Genomic DNA, 11913 nt, shown 5'->3' with positions numbered 1-11913 from the left:
GTCACATTCATCATAACAATGAGACCAAGGTGCAGCGTGAGATGAATACATTATTTTATTAAAACGAAGACCACTTACACAAACTAACAAAATGACCATGATGCTATAAACACTGGCGCTGTCATGCAACTACACATAGACATAACAACCCACAAACAATCCAAGGAATATGGCTACCTAAATATGGTCCCCAATCAAAGACAACGATAAACAGCTGCCTCTGATTGAGAACCAATCTAGGCAACCATAGACATAAAAACACCTAGACTAGAAAAAAACCTTAAACATACAAAAAAACGTAGACGATACAAAAACTACACAAACCACCCTTGTCACACCCTGACCTAACCAAAATAATAAATAAAACAAAGATAACTAAGGTCAGGGCATGACACAACCGCTGGACTGCCCAGGCAGAGCTTCTGCCAGACATTCACTATGGCACATTAAGTTTGTTGGAACCTTTCCAGTGCACTGACAAATAAACAATTATTAATTTAAGATTGACTTTGAGTAAGTGTGTAAGAATTTCCACGATGGCATCCTCATCCTCCTTCAGCAATTCTGCTATGTCTGGGTCTATATCTGCTTATGCTCTTCTAATTAGCTTTGCAGCACTCTCCATTGAATGTAGCCCTCTCTGAATCTATGCAAGTAAAATGGAGGGGAAAAGTACTTATTATGTCTGTCGACATTATAGTCAGAACTGCAGGACTAAATATCAGCATATTACCCTATGTAAATAGTAGCATATCAGCATGTATTTACTTTATTTAAAGCTAATTTCTAAATAATCACAGTAGGCTACACCCCTATGACACTATAGGCCTATGTGAAAGTCTCATTGTATAGTTATGTTTTCCTATCACTCTGTTGATTCACTTTGATTACATTTGCTGGAGCAAGGAAAAATATTTATACACGCAAGTCACCTGACAATAATGGGCTTCCCTCCCTCTTTGTTTACCTATCACTCTCCTGACATGTCTCTGATATGAGCAGAGATGCAAGGAAGGAATCCCTAGGACTTAGCTTATTTTCTTTTGCGTTGCATAACAAAGTCCAAGTTCGTGGGCGAGAAGAACCATCCTCACATTTATATAAAATGCCACATCTCCCCTGGAGCACTCCTGCAGCCTGGAGGAAGAGTAAACACTCCTCCTAAAGGCATCACAATAACCTTCACAGTGTGCACATTCTATCATAACAGAATTACAGAATCCCTGGTTGGTGGGGTCTATGGTGATTGTCAGTCCAGTGTTCAGACACTTAGGACAAATCAGATCATGTACAAGTTGGTTAATTTGTGATATGATAAATAAAAGCCACTGATGGCTGCTTTATTTTAAGCAAACTTAACATGTATATATTTGTCAATATTTTTATGAACTTAACAAGACTCAACAACTGAGACATAACCTGAATAAGTTCCACAGACATGTGACTAACAGAAATGGAATAATGTGTCCCTGAACAAAGGGGGGTCAAAATCAAAAGTAAGTGTCAGTATCTGGTGTGGCCACCAGCTGCATTAAGTACTGCAGTGCATCTCCTCCTCATGGACTGCACCAGACTTGCCAGTTTTTGCTGTGAGACGTTACCCCACTCTTCCACCAAGGCACCTGTAAATTCCCAGACATTTCTGGGGGGAATGGCCCTAGCCCTCACCCTCCAATCCAACAGGTCCCAAATGTGCTCAATGGGATTGAGATCTGGGCTCTTCACTGGCCAAGGCAGAACACTGACATTCCTGTCTTGCAGGAAATCACGCACAGAACGAGCAGTATGGCTGGTGGCATTCTCATGCTGGAGGGTCATGTCAGGATGAGCCTGCAGGAAGGGTACCACATGAGGGAGGAGGATGTCTGCCCAGTAACGCACAGCATTGAGATTGCATGCAATGACAACAAGCCCAGTCCGATGATGCTGACATACCGCCCCAGACCATGACAGACCCTCCACCTCCAAATCGATCCTTCTCCAGAGTACAGGCCTTGGTGTAACGCTCATTCCATCGACGATAAACACGAATCCGACCATCACCCCTGGTGAGACAATACCGCGATTTGTCCTTGAAGAGCACTTTTTGCCAGTCCTGTCTGGTCCAGTGACGGTGGGTTTGTTCCCATAGGTGACGTTGTTGCCGGTGATTTCTGGTGAGGACCTGCCTTACAACAGGCCTACAAGCCCTCAGTCCAGCCTCTCTCAGCCTATTGCGGACAGTATGAGCACTGATGGAGGGATTGTGTATTCCTGGTGTAACTCAGGCAGTTGTTGTTGCCATCCTGTACCTGTCCCGCAGGTGTGATGTTCGGATGTACCGATCCTGTGCAGGTGTTGTTACATGTGGTCTGCCACTGCGAGGACAATCAGCTGTCCATCCTGTCTCCCTGTAGCACTGTCTTAGGCGTCTCACAGTACGGACATTGCAATTTCTTGCCCTGGCCACATCTGCAGTCCTCATGCCTCCTTGCAGCATGCCTAAGGCACGTTCACGCAGATGAGCAGGGACCCTGGGCATCTTTCTTTTGGTGTTTGTCAGAGTCAGTGGAGTCAGTAGATAGGCCTCTTTAGTTTTCATAACTGTGACCTTAATTGCCTACCGCCTGTAGTGTCTTAACAACCATTCCACAGGTGCATGTTCATTAATTGTTTATGGTTCATTGAGCAAGCATGGGAAACAGTGTTTAAACCCTTTACAATGAAGATCTGTGAAGTTATTTGGATTTTTACAAATTATCTTTGAAAGACAGGGTCCTGATAAAGGGACGTTTCTTTTTTTGCTGAGTTTATTTTCTTTCTTTCACTGCTTTTCTCACATTGACTTACTGAGGTAGCCTATTCTTATTCACAAACTAAGTATATTCTTTGAGATGTTCTAATTTTGTCTCTCTTTACATTGATTCTTCATGGGGAGTTATTTTCAAACAAGGAAGTGCTGCGCGGCATGTGAGGTATTTTAACCAATCAGGTTGCTGGAAAGGGCCTTTAAATGCCAGTAACCAATCAGATGTCAGGAAATTACTCATCTTTCAGCATGAAGCACTACGTCTACAAAATATATAGCCATGTATGGACTAGCTAACGATATGCTCCGGAAAACAAGCTTTTGAATGATTCAACATGGAGATTTTTAAAAATAGCAGTTGAAGTTCTACATGAAACATGCTAACAATAACAAAATGTATGCTGGTGTAAATCAAATCACCTTGAAATGCTTACTTACAAGCCCTTAATCAACAATGCAGTTCAAGAAAGATATATATTTATAAATTACTTAATAAACTAAAGTAAAAATAGTACAATTAAAATAGAAAGTAACACAATAAAAATAGCAATAACAAGGTCAATGTGCGGGGTACAGTTTAGTCAAGTTATTTTGCACATGTAGGTAGGGGTAAAGTGACTATGCATAGATAATAAACAGCGAGTAGCAGCAATGTAAAAACAAAGGAAGGGGGAGCAAGTCAATTTAAATAGTCCGGGTGGCCATTTTATTAATTGTTCAGCAGTCTTATGGCTTGGGGGTAGAAGCTTTTAAGGAGCCTTTTGGTCCTAGACTTGGCGCTCCGCTACCGCTTGCCGTGTGGTAGCAGAGAGAACAGTCCATGACTTTGGTGACTGGAATCTTTGACAATTTTTGGGGCCTTCCTCAATAGGTCCTGGATGTTAAGAAGCTTGGCCCCAGTGATGCACTATCCTCCGTAGCACCTTACGGTCAGATGCACAGCAGTTGCCATACCAGGCGGTGATGTAGTTGACGGAGTTGGGATAAATTATACAAATCAATAATTTATATACATTATTACAGATATATTTGTACATTTTATGAAAGTATAGAAGTTATAGTTGCAAAAAATCCCCAAATCTGAAAATTGACAGATGGCAAAATCTGACATTTTTTGCTAGTGGTGCCTGGCCTTAAGAAAGGTCAAGTGCGGTGTGATGACGTGGGAGTGGATAAGTGGGTCTCTAGGGTATCCTGACTCCTGAGGTTTCTTTGAGAGAGCAGGTAGAGAAAGCCCAGGCCACTGATGATGGTGAACAGGCATGTGATGATTCCTCCCCTCCAGGTCTTCCAATGTCCATCCCCTACCTAACACACACAGAACATCATGTGTGAACGAATTGCAGATCGTTATTAGGACTCTCTATGGAGGAGGACATCAAGCAACCTATGTTGAAATTACATCTGAATAATATGTTTTGCATCAATGAATGTGAAAGATGTTTTCAATGATCACACACCTGATCACACATGGGAGGGAAATTATGGAAATTTGATTTCTACATTTTTTATGGGTCAATTTTGATGGGTAGTGCAAGTGTATTGCCTAATGTGAAAACAGGACTATAGAATATTTTGTAACATGTATCTTCCATTTTTGGATTAACTGTTTTTTAAATCAACTATACTGAACAAAAATATAAACGCAACATGCAACAATTTGAAAGATTTTACTGACTTACAGTTCACATAAAGAAATCAATCAATTGAAATAAATAAATTAGGCCATAATCTACGGATTTCACATGACTGGGAATACAGATATACATCTGTTGGTCACAGATACAGTACCTTTAAAAAAAGGTAGGGTTTGCTTCTCGGTTTGCAGCTTGATCAGGCTGTTGATTGTGGCCTGTGGAATGTTGTCCCACTCCTATTCAGTGGATGTGGGAAGTTGCTGGATATTGGCTGGAACTGGAACACGCTGTTGTACATGTCGATCCATAGCATCCCAAACATGCTCAATGGGTGACATGTCTGGTGAGTATGCAGGCCATAGAAGAATGGGACATTTTCAGTTTCCTGGAATTGTGTACAGATCCTTACGGCATGGGGCCGTGCATTATCACACTGAAACATGAGGTGATGGCGGCAGATGAATGGCACGACAATGGACCTCAGGATCTCATGACGGTATCTCTGTGCATTAAAATTGCCATTGATAAAAGGGAATTGTGTTCGTTGTCCGTAGCCAGTGGTGAAAAAATTACCCAATTGTCATACTTAAGTAAAAGTAAAGGTACTTTAATAGAAAATGACTCAAGTAAGTCACCCAGTAAAATTCTACTTTAGTAAATGTCTAAAAGTATCTGGTTTTAAATACACTTAAGCATCAAAAGAAAATGTAATTGCTAAAATATACTTAAGTATCAAAAGTAAAAGTATAAATCATTTCAAATTCCTAATATTACGCAAACCAGACTGTTTGTCTCCACCCCCCTCCAGGTGTCGCCCATCTTCCCCATTATCCCCAGTGTATTTATACCTGTGTTTTATGTTTGTCTGTTGCCAGTTTCATCAAGCCTACCAGCGTATTTTCCATGCTCCTGTCTTTCTCTAGTTCCTGCTTCCTCAACCTTGCGGGTGGTATCAGCATTCGCTATGAATACTGGATTTTGTGGTTCACTTACGAGCAGACAAATATACAGGGAGATGAAACTTCCTGGCTTTACCAGTGTTTTAGCTTGTGGTTTGGATAATTGTGATATTTATGATAACAACATTTAACATAGTAATGACTATATGCTGGGGCAGAGAAAGGGTGAAATTCCCCTTTAACAAAAGGCACATCTCAATAGGTGGACCAGGTATCCTCAAGACATGGCACAAGTGGGGAGGTGGGCCTTTCCTCTTTTGTTCTCTTTCTTCTTTATTGTTTCTGCAAGCAAGGGGGGGGGGGCGATGACATCACAAGGCACCATTAGACCAATTCCTTGAGTTTGCAGTTGTGTCTATTTTCTTGTTTTTCTATATTTTTATTTTTTATTACTATTTAGCTTCTGTTTTTACCCTTAAGTGAGTGTACATGACTGTATTTATACATGTGATATTGTTTTTCAACAGGAACATTCCAAAAATAGCTGGATTGCTTCTTTAAGTAGAATTTTGTATGGCTCAATTTGTGGAAATGCTGTGATCAGTCATCCTCTTTAATGTTGTGATTCACAGACACATGATGACCACGATTTGAATGCTGCAACTGAGACGGAATGAAGTCAAGTGACACACACTGAGACTCCGAGTATGACTGGACATGCGAGAGTCGGATATTTGTGACATCAACCAAAAAGGGGTGAAGAAGCACATCAGCACCCCATTTTATGTTTATTCTATGGCCAACCATCTCTCTAGCTACCCCTTATTCCACACTATGCCTTTTATGGTCCTTTCATGGTCCCTCAACTTCCGACACTTTGGAATTCTCCATCTTACTTTTATAAACCCACCCTACATTCACCCATTTTGATTCTTCCTTCACTTGTTCTTCTCCTGATTTGAAAAATGTCTAGACTCAGTTCCACGCTTAAGTGTTGTGGTGTACTGTATTTGCTACCATTTTTTCACCTGTGAAATGCTGTCCTATTTATTCTGAGATTCAGATTGAATGCAGTGGTTAAGGTGCTTCTCACAACTGACAGCAGCAACATGGATCTGTTAAATTGACAAGGGTGTTGATATACAGTGCCTTCAGAAAGTATTCACACTCCTTGAATTTTTCCACATTTAGGTGTGTTACATAATGTCAAAGTGGAATTACGTTTTTCGATATATATTTTTTTACTAATTAATTTTTTTAAATGAAAAGCTGAATTCTTGAGTCAATAAGTATTCAACCCCTTTGTTATGGCAAGCCTAAATAAGTTCAGGAGTAAAATGTTGCTTAATAAGTTGCATGGACTCTGTGTGCAATAATTGTGTTTAACATGATTTTTGAATGACTACCTCATCTCTGTACCCCACACACATGTACGGTCCCTCAGTCGAGCAGGGAATTTCAAACACAGATTCAACCAAAAAGACCAGGGAGGTTTTCCAATGCCTCAAACAAGGGCACCTATTGGCAGATGAGTAAAAAAACAGACATTGAATATCCCTATTAATTACACTTTGTATCAATAAACCCAGTCACTGCAAAGACACAGGCGTCCGTCCTAACTCAGTTGCCAGAGCAGAAGGAAACTGCTCAGGGATTTCACCATTATGACAATAGTGACTTTAAACCAGTTATCGAGTTTAATGGCTGTGATAGGAGAACGGAGGATGGATCAACAACATTGTAGTTACTCCACAAATACTAACTTAATTGACAGAGTGAAAATAAGAAATCAGAACACAAATATTCCAAAACATGCATCATAGGTTGCAAGATCGAATCCCTGAGCTGACAAGGTAAAAATCTGCCGTTCTGCCCCTGAACAAGGAGGTTAACCCCTTAAGCCCTCGTTGAAAATAAGAATTTGTTCTTAACTGGCTTACCTAGTTATATAACTTTTTTTTTAAATGCAACAAGGCATTAAAGTAATCTGCAAAAGATGTTGCAAAGTAATTCTCTTTTTGTCCTAAATGCAAAGTGTTATGTTTGGAGCAAATCTAATCCAACACATTACTAAGTACCACTCTCAATATTTTCAAGCATAGTTGTGGCTGCATCATGTTAAGGGTAGGCTTGTAATTGTTAAGAACTTTCAGGAAATGGAGTGGAGCTAAGCACAGGCAAAATCCTAGAGGAAAACCTGGTTCGGTCTGCTTTCCACCAGGCACTGGGTGGTGAATTCACCATTCAGCAGGACAATAACCTAAAACACAAGGCCAAATATACACTGGAGTTGCTTGCCAAAAAGACAGAATCTTTCTGAGTGGCTGAGTTAAAGTTTTGACTTAAATCTACTTGAAAATCGATGGCAAGACCTTGAAAATGGTTGTGTAGCAAGGATCAACAATTTGACAGAGCTTGAAGACTTTTGAAAAAAGTAATGGGCAAAGGCTGTACAATACAGGTGTGGAACTTTCTTAGAGACTTACCCAGAAACACTCAAATCAAATAACCTTTTTTTCACATGCGCCGAACAGTTTACTTACGGCCATTAACCAACAATGCAGAGTTTTCAAAAAGTAAGTATGAAAAAATGTCTAAATAAACTAAAGGAAAAATAGTAACACAATAAAATAACATTAACAAGGCTACATACAAGGGGTACCGGTACCGAGTCAATGTGCAGGGATACGGGTTATTCGAGGTAAATGAGGTCATATGTGATTACTGTGGGTAGGGGTAAAGTGACTATGCATAGATAATAAACAGTAGCAGCAGTGTATGTGAAGAGTGTGAAGGAATGTGAATGTGTGTGTTTGTGGCGTCCATATGCATGTGTGTGTGTGTGTGTGTTTTATGTGTGTATCCGTGTGGGAGTACAGTGCATTCTGAAACTATTCACACACCTTCACTTTTTCCACATTTTGTTATGTTACAGCCTTATTCTAAAATGGATTAAATTAAACATTTTCCTCATCAATCTACACACAAAAAAACAGAAATACCTTTTAATGTGAATGTGTGTGTGGCATCCCCATATGCATGTGTGTGTGTGTGTTTTATGTGTGTATCTGTGTGGGAGTACAGTGCATTCGGAAAGTATTCACACACCTTCACTTTTTCCACATTTTATTACGTTACAGCCTTATTCTAAAATGGATTAAATAAAACATTTTCCTCATTAATCTACACACAAAACAGTATTCAGACCCCTTGCTATGACACTCACAATTGTCTCAGGTGCATCCTCTTTCAATTGATCATCCTTGAGATGTTTCTGATGTGCCCAAAGTAAACTGCCTGTAGCTCAGGCCCTGAAACCAGGATATGCATATAATTGGTAACATTGGAAAGAAAACACTCTGAAGTTTGTAGACTATAACACAATAGATGTGGTAGGAGAAAATCCAAAGAAAAACCAACCGGAAATATATATTTTTTGAGTATAGGTAAAGAATTCAATCTAGCTCCCAGTATGCTATTCCTATGGCTTCCACTGGATGTCAGTGGTCTTTGTTCAAGGTTTCAGCCTTGTTTCTTCCCAAACAAGGAAGAATAAGAGTTTTGATACAGGGACACAGACTTAGAAATCAGTGTATGCGCACGCAATGAATAGGACACGCACCTGCTAATATCGTTTTCCTATTGAACATACTTCTTTCTGTATGAAATATTATAGTTTAATTACATTTTAGGGTATATGAGGATTAAATAGAAAGGTATTTTGACTTGTTTTAACAAATTTTAGTTGTAGCTTTTTGGATTCCTTTCTCTGCACGTTGAATGAGTGGATTACTCAAATCAATGGCGCCAACTAAACAGACTTTTGGGATATAAAGAAGGATTTTACCTAACAAAACAACACTACATGTTGTAGCTGGGACCGTTTGGATGAAAAATCAGAGGAAGATTTTCGAAAAGTAAGTGAATATTTGTGAATTTATGAAACATTGGACTATTTTGATGTGGGGCGCCGTCCTCAAACAATCTTATGGCATGCTTTTGATGTAAAGCCTACTGTAAATCAGACAGTGCAGTTAGATTAACAAGAATTTAATCTTTTAACCGATATAAGACACTTGTATGTACATAAATGTTTAATATCCATAATTTTAATGATTATTTATTTGAATTGCGCGCCCTCCAGCTTCACCAGGAGTTGTCCCACTAGCGGGACGCCTAGCCAACCCTGAGATCTCGTGTTGTAATCTGAGTTTATATATTTCAACAATGATGTTAGGCCTCCTGAGTGGCGCAGTGCTAGCTGTGTTACTACAGATCCTGGTTCGATCCCGGTCTGTATCGCAGCCGGCCAGGACCAGGAGACCCATGAGGCGATGCACAATTGGCCCAGCGTCGTCCAGGTTAGGGGAGGGTTTGGCCGGGCGGGATGTCCTTGTCCCATCATCCTCTAGTGACACCTGTGGCAGGCCTTGGGCATGCTGTCGCCAGGTGTTTCCAACGACACATTAGTGCGGCTAGCTTCCGGGTTAAGCTTGCGTTGTGTCAAGAAGCAGTGCGTCTTGGTGGGGTTGTGTTTCAGAAGACGCACGGCTCTCGACCTTTGCAGCGATGGGAAAAGACTGTAACTACCAATTGGGGAGAAAAATGGGGGGGAGAAAAAAATACAAATAAAAAAATGATGTTCAGTAAATTGGTAGTTTATTGAGTAAGGCTTTATTAACAAAGACAGAATAATGAAGTGACCTACTTGTTTTTATCGAGATCGAACCAACTTTATAATAAAGAATGCAGTTATCAGGACTCCTGCTAAGACCCAGACGCAGACACAAGAGGCAGATAGTATGAGTCTCAGAGTTTATTATAGTACCAGGGGGGCAGGCAAAAAGTAAGTCAAGGCCGGTAAAAAACGGATCAGGTGTGACAGTACCCCCCCCCCCCCCCTCACTAGGGACGCCACCTGGCGCCCTACCTGGGCACATAACTGGTTGACCAGGGTACTGGCGGCGGAACTCAGCGTTGAGTGCTGGGTCTAGGAAGTTCCTAGCGGGGACCCAGCACCTCTCCTCTGGGCCATAACCCTCCCAGTCAACCAGGTACTGGAATCCCCTGCCTCGAGGTCGAACATTCAGGAGGCGCCTCACGGTATATGCCAGGTGGCCGTCAATGAGACCGGGGAGAAGGGTGGGCCTGGAAACAGGAGATAAAGAGCTGTGAGACAAGGGTTTAATTCTAGATACATGAAAAGTGGGATGTATACGGAGGGTGGTGGGCAACAGAAGATAAACAGCAGAGGGGCTAAGGATTTTAGAGATGGGGAAAGGGTCAATGAAATGGCGGGAAGGTTTACAAGACTCCACCCGGAGGGGGAGGTTCCGAGTGGACAGCCATACCTTCTGCCTGAGTCGATAGATGGGGAGCAGGGGTCTGGTGGCAGTCCGCCTGTCGCCGATACCTGGAAGTGGTCTTGAGAAGAGCAGACCAGGCTCTCTTCCAGGTATGGCGACAAAGGCGGACAAACATCTGGACTGAGGGTATGCTGACCTTAGGGAAGGGTATGCTGCTCAGGGAAGAGCGGGGCTGATATCCCATGGAACACCCGAAAGGCGAGAGACCCGTGGCTGATCCTGGAAGGGTGTTGCGGGCGTATCCCACCCACACAAGTTGCTGGCTCCAGGTAGTGGGGTTGGTGGAGACGAGGCAATGAAGAGCTGTCTCCAGGTCCTGACTGGCCGTTAGACTGTGGGTGAAAACCGGAGGACAAGCTGGCCGCCGACCCAATGAGGATGCAGAACTCCTTCCAGAACGGGAACTGAGGACCGCGATCAGAGACCATGTCCAACAGAAGTCCATGGATCCGGAAGATGTGCTACACCATGTGCTGGGCCGTCTCCTTGGCTAAGGGGAATTGGGAAGGGGAATGAAATGGGCGGCTTTGGATAATCTCTCCACCACCGTAAGGATAGTTGTGTTCTAGTGATAAGTCCTCACATTGAATGGATGTTCTGCCCCCTCTAACTAGTTCCTCCACTCCTCCAATGTCATCTTGCCCACGAGCAGTTCTCAATTTCCCACATCGTAGTTCCTCTCATCAGGGTTTAGGCAATGGGAAAGTGCAAGGATGCAACTTTTGGTCCTGGGCAGAACGCTGGGATAGTACGGCTCCCACTCCAACGTCTGAGGTGTCGACCTCCAACACGAACTGACGGGACGTGTCCAGATGGACTAAAATGGGGTTTGCTACTTTCTACCACCACTTCATCCGGGGTTACAGCACCCTGGCTTCACCCCTCTCAGCACTCACCTCTCCCAAGGATCCGTTCAAGTGGTCTTCAGCAGGAAGGAGATGGTGGAGCGATGGAATACACATTTTTCTGCTTTAACAAAAAGCTGGTTCTCCAGGAGGACCTATCGGACGTGGAGGACATGTTCTTGAGCTGACCGGGAAAAACAAGGATGTTATCAAGGTAGACAAACAACAACCAGTTCAAGATATCACAGAGCACATCGTTGACCAGGTCCTGGAACACTGCAGGAGCATTGGTCATTTCAAATGGCATTACAAGGTACTCATAGTGCCCGCTAGCCGTGTTAAAAGCTGTCTTCCATTCGTCTCCTTCCCGTATCTGAA

The sequence above is a fragment of the Oncorhynchus kisutch genome, linkage group LG6, assembly GCF_002021735.2.
Source record: "Oncorhynchus kisutch isolate 150728-3 linkage group LG6, Okis_V2, whole genome shotgun sequence".
NCBI lineage: Eukaryota > Metazoa > Chordata > Actinopteri > Salmoniformes > Salmonidae > Oncorhynchus > Oncorhynchus kisutch.
This window is presented reverse-complemented; position numbering follows the sequence as displayed.